This window comes from Balaenoptera physalus, assembly GCF_965194825.1.
Source record: "Balaenoptera physalus genome assembly, chromosome: 15".
Classification (NCBI taxonomy): Eukaryota; Metazoa; Chordata; class Mammalia; order Artiodactyla; family Balaenopteridae; genus Balaenoptera; species Balaenoptera physalus.
Genome location: NC_138894.1, coordinates 62,871,302 through 62,892,580, shown reverse-complemented (window position 1 = coordinate 62,892,580; position 21,279 = coordinate 62,871,302). Strand labels below are relative to the sequence as shown.

Below are 21,279 nucleotides of genomic sequence, written 5' to 3'. Positions count from 1 at the left end.
GGATGGGAGGTCTGAGACTGCTGAAGCTATTTTCCTCTCAGCAGAGAAGAATCTGGAGCTGTTGGAGGGTGGGTAGCATGGGACCATGTGGGGCCAGCGTGGTGGGTCTTTGGAATCGTAGTTTGAGCCATTGACTTGAACTAAGCTAAATGAGTGAATGCATTGTCTTTATTGTTTAAACCAATTTGAGTCGGGCTTCCTGAGACTTGCAAGTAAAAGTCTGGTATATGGCCCCTGTTCCAGAGGAACCAGACCTGCCCAGTAGGTCTGGGCCCCAAGAGTCAGCTCAGGGGTGAGCTCACCTGGGAAGCCAGGAGGCTATTGGAAGCAGGCTTGGCAGTCTGCCACATACTGTGGTTACCACTTGTCCTGCCGGCCACTGTCCCAGCTGCCACCTCAACCCAACTTGGCTACCGCCTCACCTGCCACCTCTCCTTTGCCTGGTCACTGTCTCCCACCATCCTCCATCCTGCCAGCCTAGTTGGGATACCCAGATTCAGCCCAGGCCTGGATGAGCCCTCTGTGTTGGTTAGGATTAGGTTTGATTGCAAGAAACAGACATTCAAAGTGACAATGGCTTAAACAAGATAGAAAGCTATTTTAACAGAAAGTACGTAACATTCTCAAGATGGGTGTTCATGGTTGATGTGGCAGCTTGGCTCCACCAGTGTTCATTTGTACCTTCACTCTTTTTACATTGATCGGCTTTGCCAGAGATTTGTCTACTTTATCAGTCTTTTCAGAGAACCAGGTTTTTGGTTTTATTGATGCTTGCTATGTCCATTTTCTATTTCATTCATCTCTGTCCTCATCCTTATTATTTCTTTCCTTCTACATTATTTGGGTTTACTTTGTTGTTTCCCTCCTCCTTAACTTGAGCTGGACAATTAACTCTAAGTCGTAGCCTTTACTTTTCTTACATAAGCCATAAGTGAAAATGCAGATTTTCTCTCTAACATCCCTGTAGATGCATCAAGAAATTTAGAAATGTCGTTATTTTCATTATTGCTAGGTTCTGAAGATTTTCTCATTTCCATTATAATTTCTTCTTTAGCACTTGAGATATTTAGGAATGTGTTTATCAATTTACAAAATAATGTCTTAAAAGTTATTTCTTGCTGTCAATTTCTAATTTCTAGTTTGTGCATAATACACGGTCAGTCTTTATAAGTATTCCAAGAAAAAAATGAATAATATAATGACTGAGTGAAGTGTTCTATATTTGTCCATTAGGTTAAGGTTGTTAATTTAAATCATTACTAAAAGTATCTCTTTGCTCTCTCAGTTATAGAGAGATCTGCTATGATTGTAGAAACGTTGGTTCCTTTTTTGTAATTCTGTCAAACTTTATATATTTTGAAGTCATGTTGTTAGGTGTCTACACATTAAAAAATATTATATCTTTCCCAGTGAATTTCCTTTCATTATTACATATTGATCCTCTTTATTCCTAATTATGCCTTTTGCCTTAAAATCTATTTTATCTGATATTGATATTACTATACCAGCTTTCTTTCAGTGATTATTTTTTGTTATATTTTAATTTCATCCCTTTACTTCACACTTTCTGGGTCCATATATTTTAGTGTGTCTCTTGTACATAGCGTATAGCTAGATTAAAAACATCCAATTTAACAATCTCTGGCTAGGTTGGCTCATGTACATTTATTGTGACTTCTGTTGTATTTGTTTATCTGGGAATGTCTTAATTTCTCCTTCAGTTCTGAAGGATAGTCCTGCTGGATAGAAAATTATTGATTGACAGTCTCTTGTATATGATGAGTTTTGTTTGTTTGTTTTTTCTCTTGCTGTGTTCAAGATTCTCTTCTTATCTTTTGACAGTTTGGCTATGATGTGTCTAGGCGTAGATGATGTAACATGGCAAGTCTGGAAATCAGATTCTCCTTTCCTTGAAGGGTTTGTTGTTTGCCGTTGCCATTGGCTTGCTTAGTGACTTTGCAGTACTAATTCTATAAAAGCTGTATTTCATGTATATGCAGCCATTGAAGTCTCTGCTGGGTCAGCCTAGTGACCGACTAATGATTGATCAGAGATATCCTTAAATACTTTGAACAAAATTTTCTGATTTTTCCATATTGATACATGAAGCTCTAGAACATTCACTTCAACCTCTGTATAGTTTTCCATTGTATGAATATACCTCCATTTATTCATCCTTGTATCTATTAGTGGACATTTAGGTCATTTCTAGTTTTTTGACATTACATAGAAAAGTGGTATTGAATATCTTTGTGTGTGTCTCCTCTAGCCCATGTGTGAGAGTTTTCTACCATATATACCTGGATGCGTAATTGCTGGGTGATGGAATGCATATCCTCAACTGTAGGAGATATTGCCAAACTGTTCTTCAAATAACTGTGCTCTAATTATACTCATTTATGTGTCCGTTATCAGTTTAGTTTTTTTAAAATAAAAACTTAGCTTTAAAGCTGACCTCAAAAGTTTTCTCCTTCATAGGGCCTCTTGTGGTTCTTCTGCGCCACTGTGGAATGCTGTTTATTTCTGTCCTGTTGCGTTTCCTTCACTTTGCCTTGTGCCACTGTTGTTACGGATGTCCCTTCTCAACTACAAGATGCAATTTTCCTGGAGGACATGGACCATGGCTTGTTCATCAGAGCATCCCCCCAAAAAGAATCAGATACACAGTAGTCACTGAATCGAATGATTCACGATTTCAATACCTTTTTCTGGATCTGGTCCAGGTCCGGTCCCATAGGGGAGCCTTCAGCTTTCCCTCTTTCTCCTCTTGATATTTCAACTCAGCTCAGTTCATCTCGTATTACTAAGCACCCAAGTCTGGAGATACTCGTTTTGAGATGGGTTAGGGCTGGGATCAAGGTTGTCTCATGTGGAAATTTTGGCTAAACTCCTCTTCCTGTTGTGAAACGCAGGCTTCCTCATGAGCTGCCAACTCAGGCAAACATCTTTGATTTTGGGGAGGTGGTCATCTGAGGTTTGGAATAATTTGGATGTTGCTGGGAAGAAGTTAACCTTTGCTTAGCCAGCCTTTCTTCATGGAAGTACAAAATGATAGACAACGATGTTAGGAGAGACATTCAAACAAGACATTTAAAGTCACATCATTCACATATAGACAACTGCTTTGCTGGCTACAACTCATTCTTAGCTGGTCCTTGAAGCAGTTTCTCAAGGACCTCTCCTGGTCACACCTGGTTCCCATTACTGTATCTACATAAAAGCAGTAAAGCTGCCTTTCTTCAAAAGTACTGTGAAGCACGATAATTCACTCTGACCTGCCCCTAGGTTGTCCAGATGAGCTTGTCTGACAGTTTCATGTGATCACAGTTATCCACAGCCCCTCATGAAGGCACATTCTGTCCAGACAGAAACAAATAATTGGCCTGCCAGTTTAAAATGCCAACGGGATTCAGCGCATACCTCCTTGGGCAAAGCCATCCGCTCTGCAACTTGGTTGGCAGTCTTGTCTCGCGCACCATTTCCTGTATGCAGGCACATTCACCTGGTACAGATGGAACTCCTGCAGTTGCCTGGGCCCCTGGGTGGAAGTCCCAACCGCTCGATTGGTAGAAGAGGACTGGGAGAAAGCTGGGAGTTGGTGGCTTTGGGGGAACCACGCAGCTCTCATAAAGGGAGAGGCTATTCTTCCCCTTCCAATGGAGAGGGAAAGGGAGTCCTTTCTCTTTCTTTTTTTTTTTTTATTTTTATTTTTTAAACATCTTTATTGCAGTATAATTGCTTCACAATGGTGTGTTAGCTTCTGCTCCATAACAAAGTGAATCAGCTACAGATATACACACGTTCCCATATCTCCTCCCTCCCGCATCTCCCTCCCTCCCACCCTCCCCATCCCACCCCCCCAGGCGGTCACAAAGCACCGTGCTGATCTCCCTGTGCTATGTGGCTGCTTCCCACTAGCCATCTATTTCACACTTGGTAGTGTACACACGTCCATGACACTCTCTCATCCTGTCACATCTCACCCCTCCCCCTCCCCATATCCTCAAGTCCATTCTCTAGTAGGTCTGTGTCTTTATTCCCATCCTGCCACTAGGTTCTTCATGGCCTTTTTTTTTTTTTCCCTTAGATTCCATATATATGTGTTAGCATACTGTATTTGTTTTTCTCTTTCTGACTTACTTCACTCTGTATGACAGACTCTAACTCCATCCACCTCATTACAAATACCTCCATTTCATTTCTTTTTATGGCTGAGTAATATTCCATTGTATATATGTGCCACATCTTCTTTATCCATTCATCCGATGATGGACACTTAGGTTGCTTCCATGTCCTGGCTATTGTAAATAGAGCTGCAATGAACATTTTGGTACATGACTCTTTTTGACCTATGGTTTTCTCAGGGTATATGCCCAGTAGTGGGATTGCTGGGTCGTATGGTAGTTCTATTTGTAGTTTTTTAAGGAACCTCCATACTGTTCTCCATAGTGGCTGTATCAATCTTTCTCTTTCTTAAAGCCAAAATAGGGGGACACCAAGAGGCCCATTACTTTTTTTTTTTTAATTGAAGTATAGTTGATTTACAATGTTGTGTTAATTTCTGCTGCACAGCAAAGTGATTCAGTTATACATATATATACATTCTTTTCCATTATGGTTTATCACAGGATATCGAATATAGTTCCCTGTGCTATACAGTAGGACTTTGTTGTTTATTCATTCTATATATAATAGTTTGCATCTTCTAATCCCAAACTCCCAGTCCATCCCTCACCCACCCCCCCTTGGCGGCCACAAGTCTGTTCTCTATGCAAGAGATCCTTTCTTCAAGGACCCATTATCTATGTCTCCTGGATGGTTCAAAATGGTTCAAAAATCATTTGCCCACATTTAAATCTCTTTTCAGAAAGTTAAAAAAAAAAATCTTTTGGAGGTGCTTGCAAAAGCCTTTTTATATGTTGAAGGGGCCCACAGAATGGGAGAAGGGAATTTCTGGTCTGCCCCTGCGTGACGCGAGCAGGAGAGAGGGCTGGCTGGCAGAGTGGAGAGGGAGTAGCGGCTCTCCCGCTATTTGGCAAAGCCAGGGTTCCCGAGCTTCCTGTGGGTTTAGTGGATGCCGGATAAGGATAAGGCAGCTGGTCTTGAGTTCTTTACTGTTACCCCCTCCTGTCTTCCCCTTTCTCCCTTCCTCCTATCTCCTCCCCACCAACCACCCCCCTTCACCACCACCGCCTGCCCCCTCCTTCCCCTGCAGCAGGCTGCCTGCTGAGTGAGAAGTACCAGCAGCAAATGGCCCTTTGCTTCTTTCCTGCCCTTCTGAAAAGCCCAGACATGCATCCCATGGGAGAGCCAGCCCGTGGATGCCTGCCGCACTGGGGGCACCAGAGGTCATTTGGCTTCACTAAATAATTAGCAGAGGCAACCAACCTGGAGAGGACTTCAGCCTGACTGAGTTAGAAGATGTGTGCCCTTTTCCACCTCCTTCTCTTTGTCCCAAACACTGGATGACCTGGACCTAGGAGGAGGTGGGGGAAAGTGTGTGAAGATCAGATCAGATCCCTTCTCCGTTGCAACTAACTGGGGCTACAGCTCTGGCCTCTCCTGGGAAAGGGAGGAGAAGAAACAAACCAATAAGCAGAAATGCGTCTTGATGAACAGAACCAGATTGTCCTGGAAACTCAAGGAGACTAAAATGTATGGGTTGGACCAAGTTATAGTTGGGTTGGACCAAGTTATAGTTAAGGGAGCCTTTAACCAATGAGAAAAGGAATTTGTCATAGTATAGATAGGGGTGGATAGAAGACATAAAACCATTTTTGTGTTTATTTCCCACTAAGTTGAGACTCTTCAATAAACCAGTTATATTTGTGAATTCTTGAAGGATCAACATACAGTTCAGTAGATTCACAAGCCCTAGACTAGACAATGGAGCTACAAAACATGAGACCACAATGAAGCATCAAGAACCGCTGAAAAGGGCTTCCCTGGTGGCGCAGTGGTTAAGAATCCGCCTGCCAATGCAGGGGACACGGGTTCGAGCCCTGGTCTGGGAAGATCCCATATGCCGTGGAGCAACTAAGCCCGTGCGCCACAACTACTGAGCCTGTGCTCTAGAGCCCGCGAGCCACAACTACTGAAGTCTGTGTGCCTAGAGCCGCTCTGCAACAAGAGAAGCCACCACAATGAGAAACCCGTGCACCGCAGCAAGGAGTGGCACCTCGTTCACCGCAACTAGAGAAAGCCCGCGCACAGCAATGAAGACCCAACACAGCCAAAAATAAATAAATAAAATAAATAAATTTTTAAAAAAAAGAACAGCTGAAGGTTAAGCTTTAAAGATAAATAAAACCTTCAAAAAGAAACCTAATTGTGGGAAAATGATTTTTGAACCAGGAAACATGAGTACAATGAAATAGTTCACAGTGGGAACGCAAACAGAATTGTCATCATTCTAGAAAAGCACTGAGGAGATGCTGCAGGTGGCCATGGTGGGCTGTGTGCTAACCGAAGTCATACCGGAGCAGAAACTAAAAGTGAACAAAGCAAGTGGTGAGTGCACAGAGGAGAACACCACACAAAGGAAAGCAAAGATGCTGTGAGAGGAGGCTGGTCTCTGCCTTGCCTCAGTCCCAATTCCCTTTCCTTTCCTCCTCTCTCCTTACAAATGAGATGCTTCCACATCTGTGATTCATGGGGGCCAGCCTCAGTGGTGTTGGTTCAAGAGAACAGAGTTCAGAAGCCAAACATGATGTCACTAGAACTTCAGTTCTGTCCTTGGATTTCTCAGTGATGAAAGCAGATACTTCTGAGCCCACACATCTCTCCACCTCTGCGCCTTGCCAGGACACAGCTTTCTCCTCTCCCCATAATTCCACCTCAAAGCCACGCAGTGCCTCTCGGACCTTTCTCTCCTTTCCCCTTTTCTTCCAATTTCTGCTTTTCAAAGGCCCAGGGTACCACCTTCCCCGGCAGGGATGACTTCAAGGGTGGGAAGGAGAGGCCAGGAGGTGGGTCAGTCGGAGTCCCTTTAGCAGGAGAGGGGAAGAGGGAGGCTGGGAACAATCACTGGTTAATGATTTTATCCCGTCAAACAGTAAGTATGTAGGGTCTTTGCGGCCAGATGAACCTGACAAGGACACTGTGTGACTCAGAGTGAGTTACTTAACCTCTCTGAGCTGCAGATTCTTTAGATTTAACTGGGCATGATGATTCCTGCCTCATGGGGTTGGCTGTGAGGGTTGAATGGATGACCCGTGAGAAACACAGGGTCCCCTTGAGCCCAGGGGAGCTGAGCATATCTCTCTGTGGCCCCCGGGGACATGGGAGTGCAGCCACCTAGAGCCTAGGGCACATGCGTTCCTCAGAGCCCCCCAGGATGAGGGGCTTCCCCTCAGCCCCTGAATCCAGCTTCTCGGGGCCAGAGCCCCCCTCTCAGCTGCTCTGGGCTCTTCTCTGACTCCCTGCTTCTTCCTCAAGACCTGGCCCAGCTGTCTGGGGGCTTCCCCTGCTTTCCTCTGATGTTGGAGGAGGCTGCCTTTTCATCTGACTGCCTGGTTGGTTTGGTTTGATACTCCCTGACTGTGTGCCTCTGGTGCCCAGGCCTTGCTGTGGGAGCCTCTGGCATTAGCTTTAGAGGTGTGGATCTGTGGGGCTGGTTGGGAAACGTTCCTTCAGGGACATCCAGGCAGAAGGGCTTCCCTGCTTGGCCTGGTGCCCCAAATCTCCAAGCAAACGCCTTCTCTGAGCCCCAGATCTCTGCCCCTGCTCTGTTCCCTTTGCTGCTCTGACTGGGTCAGTTCCCCTGGGTCCTCTCAGATGGCTGGGCCCTTCCTGCCTGCCCAGGATGGGGGCCCTGAGGCCAGCAGTCCCTCCTCCCCTGGCACAGCCCTGGGACTGCCTGGAAATGTGGCTTTAGGGATCAAAGGTGGAAATCTGAGGGAAGGAAGGAAGTGGGGGAGGGAGGGAGGAAGGGAGGAAATAAGTCAGTCACTGCTCCATCACAGGGCTGTGACGTGATGCTCCTAGGATTCTATCTGTAAAGGGCGAGCCCCGTGCCCCACACAAATGTGTCAGGTGGCTATGGACCTGACGCGTCGTCTTATTAATTTATGAGAGTCAGATGGAGGAACCACACTTGGCTTCTCACGGCTCAGTTTGTCTCAGGGTCAGCACAGCCAGCACTTGAGATAAGCAGTCGACTCTGCTCCCCCAGGCTGTTCTGACTCGGGCATGGGTTCATCTTCTCACTGTTGGCGCACAAAGCAGGGCTAGTGTCAACAGGATGGGGAGGCCCAAGGAGTGGGGAGTGAGAAGCTGTTTAACCCACTTAGTGAATCTGCTGCTTAGAAACACAAACAAATAATGAATGTGCTAATTACGAAAGACAACAAGGTTTGCCGGTTTTCAACACCTGTCAGTCATCTCATTCCAATCTTCCCACAGCCTGTGAGATGGGGCGCGTTTTTCCTGGATTTGCAGATGTACTGCTGAGGTGACTGAGAGCCAGAGAGGTTCAGGGTTGTGCAAGTGTGCACAGCTGAGTGCAGATTCAAACCCAGGGCTGAGTGTCACTACCTCCCGGGCAGGCTGTCCTTCCCATCACGTTGTGGGCTCCTTCCGGGCAGCCCTCGGCCAGCGAGGAAGCCGGCGGTAACTCAGCATGTCACTCTCTCCCGTTGGCAGAAGGGTGACCACTCTTAGCACCCACAGGAGGAGGGACCCACCCCAGGTCTCAGGAGGCTCCTTGTGCTGGCCCTGGACGGGCCCCTCAGGCCTGGGAGTCATTGAGCCAGTGAACTGGGGGTGTGGATGGGGCAGGAGCACTGGCCTCGGAGTGGGACAGCCCTGGGGTTCCAAACCCAGGCACTTACAAGCTGTGACTTCAGGAGGGCCACCTTCTGTGCCTGGGCCTCATCTCCTTCAAAAATAAGTGGGAAGCCAGAGAGTGGGGGCGCATCATAATCCCAATTTCTTATACTTGCTGTGAGTTTCTCATGTTTGCCCCATAAATGTTCTTTTAACTCTGTGGCCGCAGAGACTCCTCAAGGCCACCCAGGAAGGGGCTATGCAGGGTAAGGAAGGCCTTACGGCTGATGGCAGGTGAGAGAACTGCTGAGGGTAGTGTGGGCTGGAAAGGGAGTAATTCAGCATCTTCCCCAGCCAGAGGCCCCTTGCACGAATCCATAGGCCTTTGCAGTTTTCTGAGTGCTTTGCACACTTAACCTAGGCGAGTTGGTACCCCATTTTACAGTTGGTGAAGCTGAGGCTTAGGGGAGGAAGGAATGCTTGTGAGTTCCTACTCCACCCCCAGCTTACACTGGGCACTCTGGCACCTTTTGTCACCCTTATAGAGACCCTCCCTACGGGGTCAGTATTATTGTGCCCATTTACTGTTGAGGAGACCAAGGCTCAGGAGGAGTCATTTGCCCATGATCACACAGCTACCAGATGGTGGAACTAAGGTTGATGCCTGGGGGCCCCTGATTACAAAGTCTATGCTTCATTCACCACGAGGACAGGACAGGTACTGTGCTCAAAGCCAGCTTTCTGGACATTGAGTCCAGTGCTCTTTCCTTGGCCCACGTTCCCCTTGTCCCGCTCAGAGACTTCAGAGGACACTAAGTTGGGATCTGACGGCTGTGCTTTTGCCTTCTCAGGTGCACCGCGTTTCCAGTGGGCTCCCACTTGGTGCTGGCTTGGCTTCTTGGAAAGAGAGTGAAAAGTCAGAGCCTCAGAGCTGCCACTGAACTCCACAGCTTTCACCTTGCCCCTTCCTGTTTGGAGGACCCAGATCCAGTCAGCGCAGTCCTGCTTCCCAACTAGGAGCCCGTCCGCTGAGTAAGTGCTGGCGGGCAGGGCACTGCCCGTTATCACACCGTTGCTTACGCTGGTGCAGAACAGGCTCCCGACCGGTCCGGCCTCCTGGGGAGGCCAGGTGTCCCTCTGGGCCTGGGAACCCATTCCCCTGGGGCTGAGGTGTTGCTTCCCTTGATGGTAATATGGTTCAGGGCTCTTATTTCTGTGGCTCAGGAAGCAAGGGGGTGTGAAAGGGTTAACTTAATTTTGGCCGTTATTCCTTTTTGGCAACTGCAAGTCAGCTTAATAGGATCTCAGCTTTCCTGTTGCCTCACCAATGAAACAGAAACCAGACCACAAGGGGGTCTGGAGCTGGTTACACGGTGATGCCCCTGGTGATGCCTCCTGGTGGGCTGAGGGGCCTCCTCGGAGATCTCATTAGGAAGTGACGCTAGAAACGCCACGCAGGGCTCCCCTGTCACCCGGGTAGGGGAAGGGGCAGGGAACTGGGGGCTCCCCGGAAGGCCCGGCTCCAGGCAGAGGGGAAAGAGGGCAGGTGTAGTGTCCACAGATGTGGGCTGGGATCCCGGCTCCACCACCTTTACAAAATCAGGGAGTCACAGCCTGCTGGGGTTCTTACCACTCAGGATTCAGTGCATAAAAAGCACTCAGCTTGCCACAGAGCATGCCCAGCTCAGTAATTGTCAGCCCTACCCAACTTCTGGTGTTTCTCTCTCCCGCTCCTCCACTCCCAGGCCTTTTCTGTTCCTCTTCTCTCTTCCTGAGGCGCTCTTCCTTCTGTTCATTTCTTGGCCAGCTCTTACTTCAGATCTCAGTCTGAATGTCACTTCCTCCAGGAAGCCCTCTGAAACCAGGCTGGCAGACCTCCTGGTGCCCTGAACTTCCCCTTCCGGTCTTGTCCCTAGCCTTCCCCGCCTCCATCGTCGTTTCCCCGTGAGGCAGGTGTTGACTGTGGCTCCCTCACCCTGGGGCCTTGGCAGCAGGGCCTGCGAGGGTCTGCACCATTCACAGCCTTGAGAGGGAAAGAGGAACGGGTGGGCGGTGGGGGAGGAGGGACAGGTCACCGGTGCTCTGACCCACCAAGGCGCCCTCCGGGAGCCAGGAGCAAGGGGATTTAGCCAGTCCCGAGGTCGGGACTCTCCTGCCAGGATCGCTTTTCTCTCCGCTGTGGTTTTCATTATTTTTCATTCCCAGACTATTTTGGAAGCTGGCTGCCATGGGAACTGAGTCTTTGGAAAGCCCCGGCCTCTTTTCCCCCCCTGCTCCCACCCCTCCTTCCATCTCCATTCCCTCTTAATTGGTTTTTAGTTCCCTGGCTTTCAGGCTGGTCTGTTTATTTTGATTGCTGCTCGACAGAGCAAATCTTTAATGAACCAGCTTGTGGGGAGCGCCCTTAGCAGCCGCCTGCCTCCAGGGAGTGGGGGAGGTGCTGGGCCCGGGAGGAGGTGGTGGCCAGGCTCAGGGTGGCAGTCTGTGGTTTGGGCCCAGTCTTCCTTCAGGTATAGTCTGAAGTAAGGAAACAGAGCTTGTCCTCCCCAAGCTGTCTGCAGCCTCAGCCTGGAAGATCCCACAGCTCTTTTAAACAACCCTTCACAGGGCTCCCCCCGTCCTCCCAGTGACCCTGAGGGGAGTGGGGCTCAGGGAGACTGAGAGACCCAATCACCCAGCCAGCAAGCCTGTGCCTCCGTGATCTGGGGCCTTGCTGTCATGCCTATGTCTTTCTTCCTTGTATCCTCAATTTCCCAGGAGCGTCACTCACCCTTAGGCCAAACTGGCAGCCTATGGTTCCAGCTAGGCTCTTCCAGACCCTGGCTTTGTGAGCCAAGGCCTCCTTGTTTTATGCCTCGGTTTCCCCACCTCTGTGGCTCTAGTTTAGAGCCATCTGTGCCATACACTACTTATAGGGCGGCTTCTTAGACTGGATGAGATTATGTGTGCCTGCAAACTGGAAAAGGTTGTATGAATGTGTGTCACTATGATGAGTGTACAACACACTCCATAGAGTTTTCCTAGCTGTAGCCAGGCTAGAAGAAGCCCCAGGCCCTTTGACTGGCCCCATCTTCAGGGTGACCTCAGGGGATGTGGGTAGTTTCCCCTTTCTTATTGACCCCATTCTGCTAGAGCCATTAATCATAGAAGCAGAGACCCATGGGGTGCTGGAGTGAGAAGCTGCCTTAGAGATCAAGCCCAGTGGCTTTCAAACTGGTGTTAAAGGCTCCAGGGTTCTGTGACTGGGACTTTGAGGACAGTAGGAGTGGAGCTAGCCTTCTTCCCATTCCTAACTTCATTCCAAGGGCCTCTGCTTTTATCTGCTCTGTGTCATGGGGTCATGTGGTATTTCTTTAGAGGGGAGGGCTCCCTTTCTGTACTGGTCATGGTTGGCTCTCCAGAATATGTTCAGACCAGATGGCGATCCCATCTTTCCTTTTCTGTGATTGGTTGGAAAGAGGCACTTCTGGCCAATGAGCGGTAAAAGGAAGTCTGATAGGGCCTTGTGGGAAAAACTTCTTGCTCCTAAAACTCAAACACAAGAAAGATGGATTCACTTCATTCTTGGCTCGGGGTGTGCGTTGGTTGTGCTGCCTGGTACTGTGGTAGCCATCCTGTGCCCCTGAAGGAAGCCAGATCAAGGACAAAGCTAATCCATGGAGAACTGCAGAGTGCCTGACGACATTGGTGGGCAGCTGACCATACCAGCCCTGGAGTGGTCCTGTCTCTGGACTTTATCAGATGATAACTTTCTTTATTGTTTAAGCCTGTTTGAATACACTATCTTTCTGTTTTTGATTTTTGCCGTTCGTTTTTTGCTTGCTTTTATTATTTACAGTTAAATGCAAACTAATGGATGCATACTTTGAAAACTTTGACCTAGCTCGGTCCCCACATTCCAAAGATAGGGTGACTGAGGCCCAAGGGAATTGGGAGTGACTGGGTCAAGGTCATGTCCTGATTAGTAGCAGAGGTGGTCCGGCATCCCAAGACTTCTGACTGCTGGTCTAGGACTCTTGCCTTGGATTCACAGCTGGAGATCTGGTCTCCTGGGGCTGTCCCAGCTGGCATTGCCTTCTGGTCTCTGGAGGATCCAGGCAAGCTAGGGAGGCCCTGCAAGGCTGAGTTGGGACCAAGGGGGCAGTATAAGACGGAGGGCCTCTTCAGCTGTTCTTGTGGGCAGCTTCTGAAAAGCACGTGGTAGATGGATAATCCATTCCTGTGCCAGGCTGTGAGATCATGAAAAGAGGGAGAAAGTGAGGCATTCAGGGTAGCCATGTATATCAGTTAGGAATTACATTGGGCTGCTTAAGATAAACCTTAAACAAGTTACACAGTTATTTTTCTTACATAATAGGAAGTCTAGAGATAGGCAGTCCAGGTTGGTACAGCTTTTCAAGAAAGTCATTAAGAATCAAGACTTCTGCTATCTTCCTGCTCTGCCATCCTTGACTTGTAGCTTTTATCCTCATGGTCACAAATGGCTGCACCACTTCCAGGCTTCACAACTGAGTTCCAGGCTGGAAGAAGTGGGTAAGGAAAAAATTTGTGCTGGCTGGATCAATGTCTTTTTATCCAGAAGCCCCACTATAAAATTCTTTGTATGCCTCATTGGCCAGAAATATGGACATCTTCAGCTAGATTTGGAGGAGGTGAATATTTTTAACAGGGAATTTTGCTGCCCCAGACAAACTCAAGATTTTTTTAGAAAGGAGAGAGGGGGAAGTGGATATTGGGAGGCAACCAGCAGTCTTCCACAGCAGGATTTGCTCAGTCTTAGCAGAGCAACTGAGCCAGGAATCAAACCCAGAGGGTGTGAGCCTCTCTCTGAAAGCTCTGAAGCTGCTCAGGCCTCAGTTTGCTGCTTCCAGGGTCTCCTCCCTCTTAATCATCTCCATCACAGATGTCAAAGTAATCTTCCCACAGCACTGGGTCTGTCACATTACTTCCTGGCCTGAAATGTCCCTTTGCCCATAGGATGCAGTCCACATTCTTTGGCTTAGTATTTAAGGTCTTCTGACCAGGTTGCAAACCATGTCTCTGGGCCAATTCGATTCCTATCCCCATCCTCAGCTTGCTTTTTTCCCCATTTGGGCATTGCCCAAACTTCTGGTAAGAACCAGAAGTTCGCATCAGTTGTGCAGTAGCAACATCAGAAGACCTGGTGACTAGTACAAGACTTCCTTTTTTTGCTTAGAACCTTGCCTTTTATACACTGACCCTCGCCTTAAGAAATTAACCAGTCTAAGCGTGTGTCCTATTCTGATATCCTGCTCTAGGAGCTTCTGAGCCCCACAAGGAGGAGTAAAATAAAATGCATTCATTTCTCCTAACAAGATGTCATTTAAGAATTGTCAGTATAGTGTTCTCCCGTGCTGCACTAAGTCAATAAAAGTCAGTTTTCCTTCTATCAGAACAACTTTCTCTAACTGAACAAGGGTTTTCTCCAATTTAGACATTATTCATCTGATCTCACCTTTGTCTTGTCCTGTTTAGTCCTAAACTTTCTTTGTCTCTAAGGGGAAAAAATGGCCATAGCATTGTCAGCAGATGAGTACCAATAAGTCAATGGCCAAAACCAGCCCCAAGGACCAACCAGTTTAAGGTCTTGCTTGGTTGGTGACCTTCAGAGGATGAACTTCAGCTTGGCTCTCTGTCTGAAAATGTTTGCCTCCATCCTGAGTTTGTGTCCCAGAGGGTAGATGTGTGAGACAAAATTTCCAAAAACTTCTTTTGCTGAGGGACTGCAGCTGGAGATAGCTCCCCTCTGGTTGGGAGCCCGAGACAGGAGGTGCAGAAGCAACTCATTTGTCCAACTGTTATTAACTTACATGGGGTCATCTCAGTCCAAGTCTGCTTCTCCACTAGGCTGGAGGCCCACTCTTTGTAGGATTCTCATTGTAACCCAAATTCTTGTGCATATTTTACAATATGGCAGAACCCCTCCAAGAACAGTCTGGAATTACAGTGGCCAGGTTGGGGAACTTACTTACAATATGACCCAAATGGCCCATCATAATGGAGCCTTAGACCAGGAATCAAGAAACTTTTTCTGTAAAGGGCCAAATAGTCAATGTTTTAGGCTCTGTGGGACACACGGTTTCTGTTGCAACTCTTCAGTTCTGCCATTGGGGTGCAAAAGCAGTGACAGATGGTCCAGATAGGCATGACTGTGTCCCAGCAAAACCTTATTTACAAAAAAGGTCCATGGGCCAGAATTGGCCTGTGGGTTATAGTTTATTGAACCCTGCTCTAGTGCATACCTCACCTGCCAACAACATAATCTTGGCAAAACAGTAAAGGTGGGGCATGCCTGGGAATCAAGACCTCAAGGCCCATTAGAAAACTTCCAAATGAATGTCATACAATTATCCCTTTTAATGGAATATGAATATGTCCTGCTGTTTTTGTTTTTGTTTGTTGTTGGCTTTGGGGGCATGTTTGTATTTAGATTTGTTGAAACCTTTCCTTGTTGAAGAGCATCAGAACAAGCCATTCAGTTTTGCGTTTCCTACTGGAGGGGTCCCGTCTACTGCTGTAGTAATGAGTATCCTCATATTACTAAGATGATCATTAAAGAGTTCTGCAAGAAGACAGTGCTGCTTACTTAAAATTCCTCTGTCCATACCACCCCCAGTCTTCAGGCAAAGTAGAAGGATGAATGGAATTTTCAAATTAAACTTAGCCCAGCTTTCAGAAACAACTGAATTTCCCTGGTCCAAAGTCCTGCCCTTGGCCTTAATGACAGTAAGATGAACTGCTTTGAGAGTACATCAACTGTCTCCTAATAAGTTAGTAACAGGCCTCCCCAAGCATCTAGGACTATCACCTCCAATCCTTGACTCTACCCTGTTAGGAGCAGCAATAGCCAAATACTGCAAGGGGTCAATACAATAGGCCAGTTTTATTATTAACGTCCTCCTACTCCATGCCTGCACAAACTAAAACTTCGTTTTTGGAAGAAACATCATAGAAACGCAGCCCTTGGACCCTGATGGAAAAAGACATTATCAGTTACTGCTAATACCTAGGAGAGCAGTAAAACTCCAAGGGTTTGATTTTTGGATGTATGCTTCCCAATTAAAGAAACACAAATCACCCCTGGCAACTGGAAGGCCATCACGAACAATAATTTCCCAGTGGGGATGCTTAAGGATCCCCCAGAAGCAGAAGATCTTCAGAAGGAGACTCTAACCTGAGACCTTCATGTTAAGCAGAAGACAGCATGAAACAGACGTGCTTCCAGATCTTCAGAATAAGATGGCTCAGATGCGGAAAGTCACAAATTAACACACTCTCCTTTGTCTAACACTCTTCCTTTAATTTTTGCCTATTTCTTTCTACTTTGCTATTTTGTGGCAATAGTTTGCTGATAGTATAGCTGCTTCTCCATAGCATAAGTTTTATTTAGAAAATGTCTTTGGTCATTATCATGTTTATTATTGTTATTATCATTTTTATAAATTTATTTATTTATTTTTGGCTGCGTTGGGTCTTCATTGCTGTGCACGGGATTTCTCTAGTTGCAGCGAGCGGGAGCTACTCTTCGTTGCAGTGCGTGGGCTTCTCATTGCGGCAGCTTCTCTTGTTGTGGAGCATGGGCTCTAGGTGTGTACGGGCTTCAGTAGTTGTGGCACGCGGGCTCAGTAGTTGTGGCACACGGGTTTAGTTGCTCCGCGGCATGTGGGATCTTCCCGGACCAGGGATCGAACCTGTGTCCTCTGCATTGGCAGGCGGATTCTTAACCACTGCACCACCAGGGAAGTCCTATTATTATTATTATTTTGGTTCTATCCATAAGAGGTGTCAAGAGATTATCCAGCTCTATCATTAGGCACCTACATCCTCAACACAGTCTATGCCCCACTAGAGGACTATTTTTTTGTGTGGAAATCAAGCCTTAACTTCTTAGAAATGCTTAGGTATTTAAGATCCCAACACCTTCTGTGGAACATGTCTCACTGAAGCATGCCTCCAGGAACTTACAAAATGAAGTCACATAAGCTATTCTAGAAAACTACCTGGAAGAAATATTGATTCACTTTTTATGTGTACCATCCAAATGGTGATTTCTATAATAAGGGCTATATCACTGAAAAAGAAAGACAGAAATGTACTATTAACCTTAGTTGATGTTATAAATAATTTTCCATAGCTTTTTTTTTTTTTAATTAATTAATTTATTTATTTATTTTTGGCTGTGTTGGGTCTTCGTTTCTGTGTGAGGGCTTTCTCTAGTTGCGGCGAGCGGGGGCCACTCTTCATCATGGTGCGCGGGCCTGTCACTGTCGCGGCCTCTCTTGTTGCGGAGCACAGGCTCCAGACGCGCAGGCTCAGTAGTTGTGGCTCACGGGCCTAGTTGCTCCGCGGCATGTGGGATCTTCCCAGACCAGGGCTCGAACCCGTGTTCCCTGCATCAGCAGGCAGATTCTCAACCACTGTGCCACCAGGGAAGACCTTCCATAGCTTTTGAGGTTCATTGGACAAATCTGAATTCTTTGGTCCAGTGGAAATGGACAATCAAATAGCTTTATATTTTCTATTAGCTAGCTGTGCCATTGCCAACATTTTGTGTTACACCTGGATAAATATTACTGACTAGGTATAACAATCTATTTTGAAACTGAAGGAGATGGCCACCTTTCTCTCTGAGGTAAACCCGAATGGACTCTAGGACATGATTTTTAACCTGGGATTCCACAAAGCCTAAACATCACCCTTTTCATCTCCATGTCCATGGTGGTTGCCAAGTGTAGACTCTCCGGAGCCTTGACTGTGGGTGAACAAGTATAATCACATCATATGATCCAACAACTCATCACCTGATGAATGGAACAGGGAGGCCAGATTTGTCCAACTCCAAACTGTTGTTTCTGAGATGATAATGTCACCTAGCATCCTGACAGTGATGTAGAGGCTGCTTTTGTGGCTGACCCTGTGGTTTGGCCACAGAATGGCCATAAGGGGAGGGTCTGGAGGATAAGAACCAGTACCCCTCTCCCATCAATTATGCAATTATCACCACAGCATGTCTGGATTTCTGTAACACTTTGTTCTTCACTCATCACCTCACCTCACTTGAACCGACCTTTGCCTTAAGAAAATAATCAGTCCAAATACTGGTTCCACTTCTGATATCCACCTTCTACTAGAAAAATGAAAGCCATGGCCTCACTTCTCCTAATGAGACATCGTTTCAGGATTCTCTCTGCAACATTCTACCTGGGTGCAGTGGGTCAATAAAACTCAGTTTGCTTGTATCATCACAGGTTACATTTGGGGGAGGAGGCTTTTCATAGGAATTATTTTGGATCTGTTTTAATATCTTACACATTTACCAATATCTGGTCTAGAATCCTCTGAAAAAAATTCATGTTAGGTGTTCTAGTGACAAAAACTTTTGCATTTGGGGGAAAAGAGTTATTTGAATCCTGGAAGAGACACAGCATGCATGCCTTAATTGATTAGTTAGTTAATTCCCTTGTTTATTCAATGACTGTTTTGGGTAGCTGTTATGTACAGGAGCCTGTGCTAGGTGACAGCAGTTCAGCAGTGAGCAAGGCAGATGTGGTGTTGCCCTCGGGTAGCTCACAGAGGTGTTTCTTGAAAGCATGAGCAGTATTTTGTCTCCCTCACTAGTTCACCCAGCTCTGCCCCATCCATAGCCCATGGCTGGAGGGATGCCCTGAGGATTATCCAGGGCAAAATTGTTTCCTTGCTATACAGCTGCTGCAGTAAGTTTGCATGCTCAGAATTCCCTTGATATCACAGAATTCAAGAGTTGGTAGGGAACTTGGACATAGTTATCCAATCTTTTATTATGTAAATTATGTTTATTTTATAAATTAGTAAACTGAGACCCAGAGATATTGAGAAACTTGCCCAGGATCACAGAGCAAGTGTGTTGCGTGTGTGTGTGTGTGTGTGTGTGTGTGTGTGTGTGTGTGTACACAAAAGAGGGGCATAAAAGTCATATATTCTAAGTAAGGTGAGTCAGAATCAAGGTCATTAAAAATGGGCTTTCTGGGAATTCCCTGGCGGTCCAGTGGTTAGGACTTGGCACGTCCACTGCCGTGGGCCTGGGTTCAATCCCTGATCGGGGAACTAAGATCCTGCATACTGCACGGCCAAAAAAAAATTTTTTTAAAGGGGCTTTCTGAGAGACTGCCAATTGGTTATGAACTCCAAGGCTTTATTTTTTTTAAGTAAAAGATTGTTCAGTTTGAATATTGAAGCATCAGTGTTTCCTCTTTTTTGGAACATTAGGATTTTTAAAACTTGGATTAAAAATATCACATAAATTATTCAAAAGCATCCTCCACTCTTTACATAAAGCTCACATTCCTGTTGTGTTGTCAACAGAAGTAGCACCTTATAGCCCAAAAGTGATATCTGGGAGGTAAGGGTGGGTGGGGGAGAGTAAGACCCTTGAGAGGCATCAGGCCTCTTTCCCTGAGCAGAGGCAGTTCTGAGACAGAAGGGGTCACTCAGAGACAGAGACCCCTCTGCCTACCTCTTCTGTGTGGAGTTAGGCTCGATCCTCCCAGACTTGCTGACCCCTGAGAGACCCTTCCAAATCCAGATAATCCTGTAAGAGTCAACCCACCAGCCCATCACCAGCAGCTCCGTCAGAGCCTGAAATGTCCTGGTCTGGGATGAAGGGAAGCTGGGCCCCTTGAGACTGTCCCCTTCCTCGCCAGTAGAGATGGTCTTTTAGGTCTGGTGAGAGGTCTGGCAGAGTTACCCCAGGCCAGGGAGTCAGGAGGGTCTCGTTTCTTTCCCAAACTGCAATTATTGAAGGAAGAGGGACTTCATTTCGAACCAGCCTGGACCAAAATTTGCTTTGCTCTTTGGGGATCTATTCTTTGCAGAGGTGCTCCAAAGGGATGGTTGAAAATGGCACAAGGGTAACACAAGGGGAGTGGAACCATATGAGGGAGGATAAACCCCAGAGAATCCGAAGCTGGTTCCCAGACAGGGGAGTCGACTAGAGGGGAGATCAGCAGAGACAGACTTAATCCCTGTCCTCAGAGAGACCTGCTCATTGGGTTTTAGCAAAAGCCTCTGTGCTTTTTCTCTGTTCCTGGAGAATTTAGACAAAATATCCTTGAGCCCCATGAGGCAGGGGAGCAGGATGCCCTCCCCAAGCTGGACTGGGGCCTTCTTGGGTCTGATGAAGTCTGCGTCTGGAGGGACTGAGTGCGGCTGGCAATTGGGAACAGAGCCTGTTGGGGAATGGAGGCTTCAGGGTGTCCTCAGAACCGGGAAGAACCATCTAATCCCATCCCTGCAATTGTCAGGGATGAACACGGAGGAACAGGAGAGGCAGGTCCTGCCCACGTCACACAGGACCTGTTGCGTTTCAAATGCAGAACTCCTGACTCCCAATGGAACCCTCTTCCCAGATCCTCAGCCTGAGCGCCAGCTTAGGGTTTATGGTTCGTTCCTTCGTTAGTTCGTTCGTTCGTTTGTTCATTCATTCATTCATTCGTGTGTTTCTTGAATAGCTGCTTTGTGCCTGGCCTTGGGTAAGATCTGTGGAAAAGTCAGAGGAAACTCACCATGTTATCTTTGCACCTCAGAAACTTAAACTCTAAGCACACACAAGCATGCACACCCACACACGTGCCCACAGAAACACACACATGCAAACACGTGTGTACAAGAACATGCATGCACATGCAAACACACACACAGTTAAGTTGTGATGGAGAGCGGTACATAGTCTCTTTCATAATGACCTTATGGACACAAAGTGTTATAGGAGATCAAAGCATGAGGAATGGAGTGTGCTGCGGTGGGGGCCACTCTAAATCTCAAAGAGCACATCTTTGCCTGTACCTCAGAGATGGTCTATTTTATGTGTCTGCCCAGCTCCCCAGGCCCTGGCTTGCACAATGCCAGAATTCTTGGGATGGAATTGCATTGATTTGAATTGAAATGGAACTTAGCTAACTGTAGAGATAAGTAATGACCCGGGTAGTGAGTGAATCAAAAAGGTGAGTGGGGGGAAAAAAGGGCATCAAAAAGGTGAGAAAGACACACCAGTTAGAATGGGCATCATCAGAAAATCTACAAACAACAAATGCTGGAGAGGGTGTGGAGAAAAGGGAACCCTCTTGCACTGTTGGTGGGAATGTAAAGTGATACAGCCACTATGGAGAACAGTATGGAGTTTCCTTAAAAAACTAAAAATAGAACTACCATACGACCCAGCAATCCCACTACTGGGCATATACCCAGAGAAAACCGTAATTCAAAAAGACACATGCACCCCAATGTTCATTGCAGCACTATTTACAATAGCCAGGTCATGGAAGCAACCTAAATGCCCATCAACAGACAAATGGATAAGGAAGATGTGGTACATATATACAATGGAATATTACTCAGCCATAAAAAGGAACGATATTGGGTCATTTGTAGAGACGTGGATGGATCTAGAGACTGTCATACAGAGTGAAGTAAGTCAGAAAGAGAAAAACAAATATCGCATATTAACGCATATATGTG

At 46.8% G+C, this 21,279-nt stretch overlaps 1 long non-coding RNA gene across 9 annotated transcripts in view; it reads left to right on the top strand.

The window, feature by feature from the left end:
* LOC309644262 overlaps window positions 1-21,279 on the top strand; it is a 198,106-nt gene that overhangs the window by 75,112 nt on the left and 101,715 nt on the right. For all 9 annotated transcript variants that reach the window (XR_014254311.1, XR_014254312.1, XR_014254313.1 and 6 more), the window contains exon 3: window positions 9,618-9,798. This is a non-coding gene — a long non-coding RNA (uncharacterized lncRNA). The remainder of the gene's footprint in view (window positions 1-9,617; window positions 9,799-21,279) is intronic.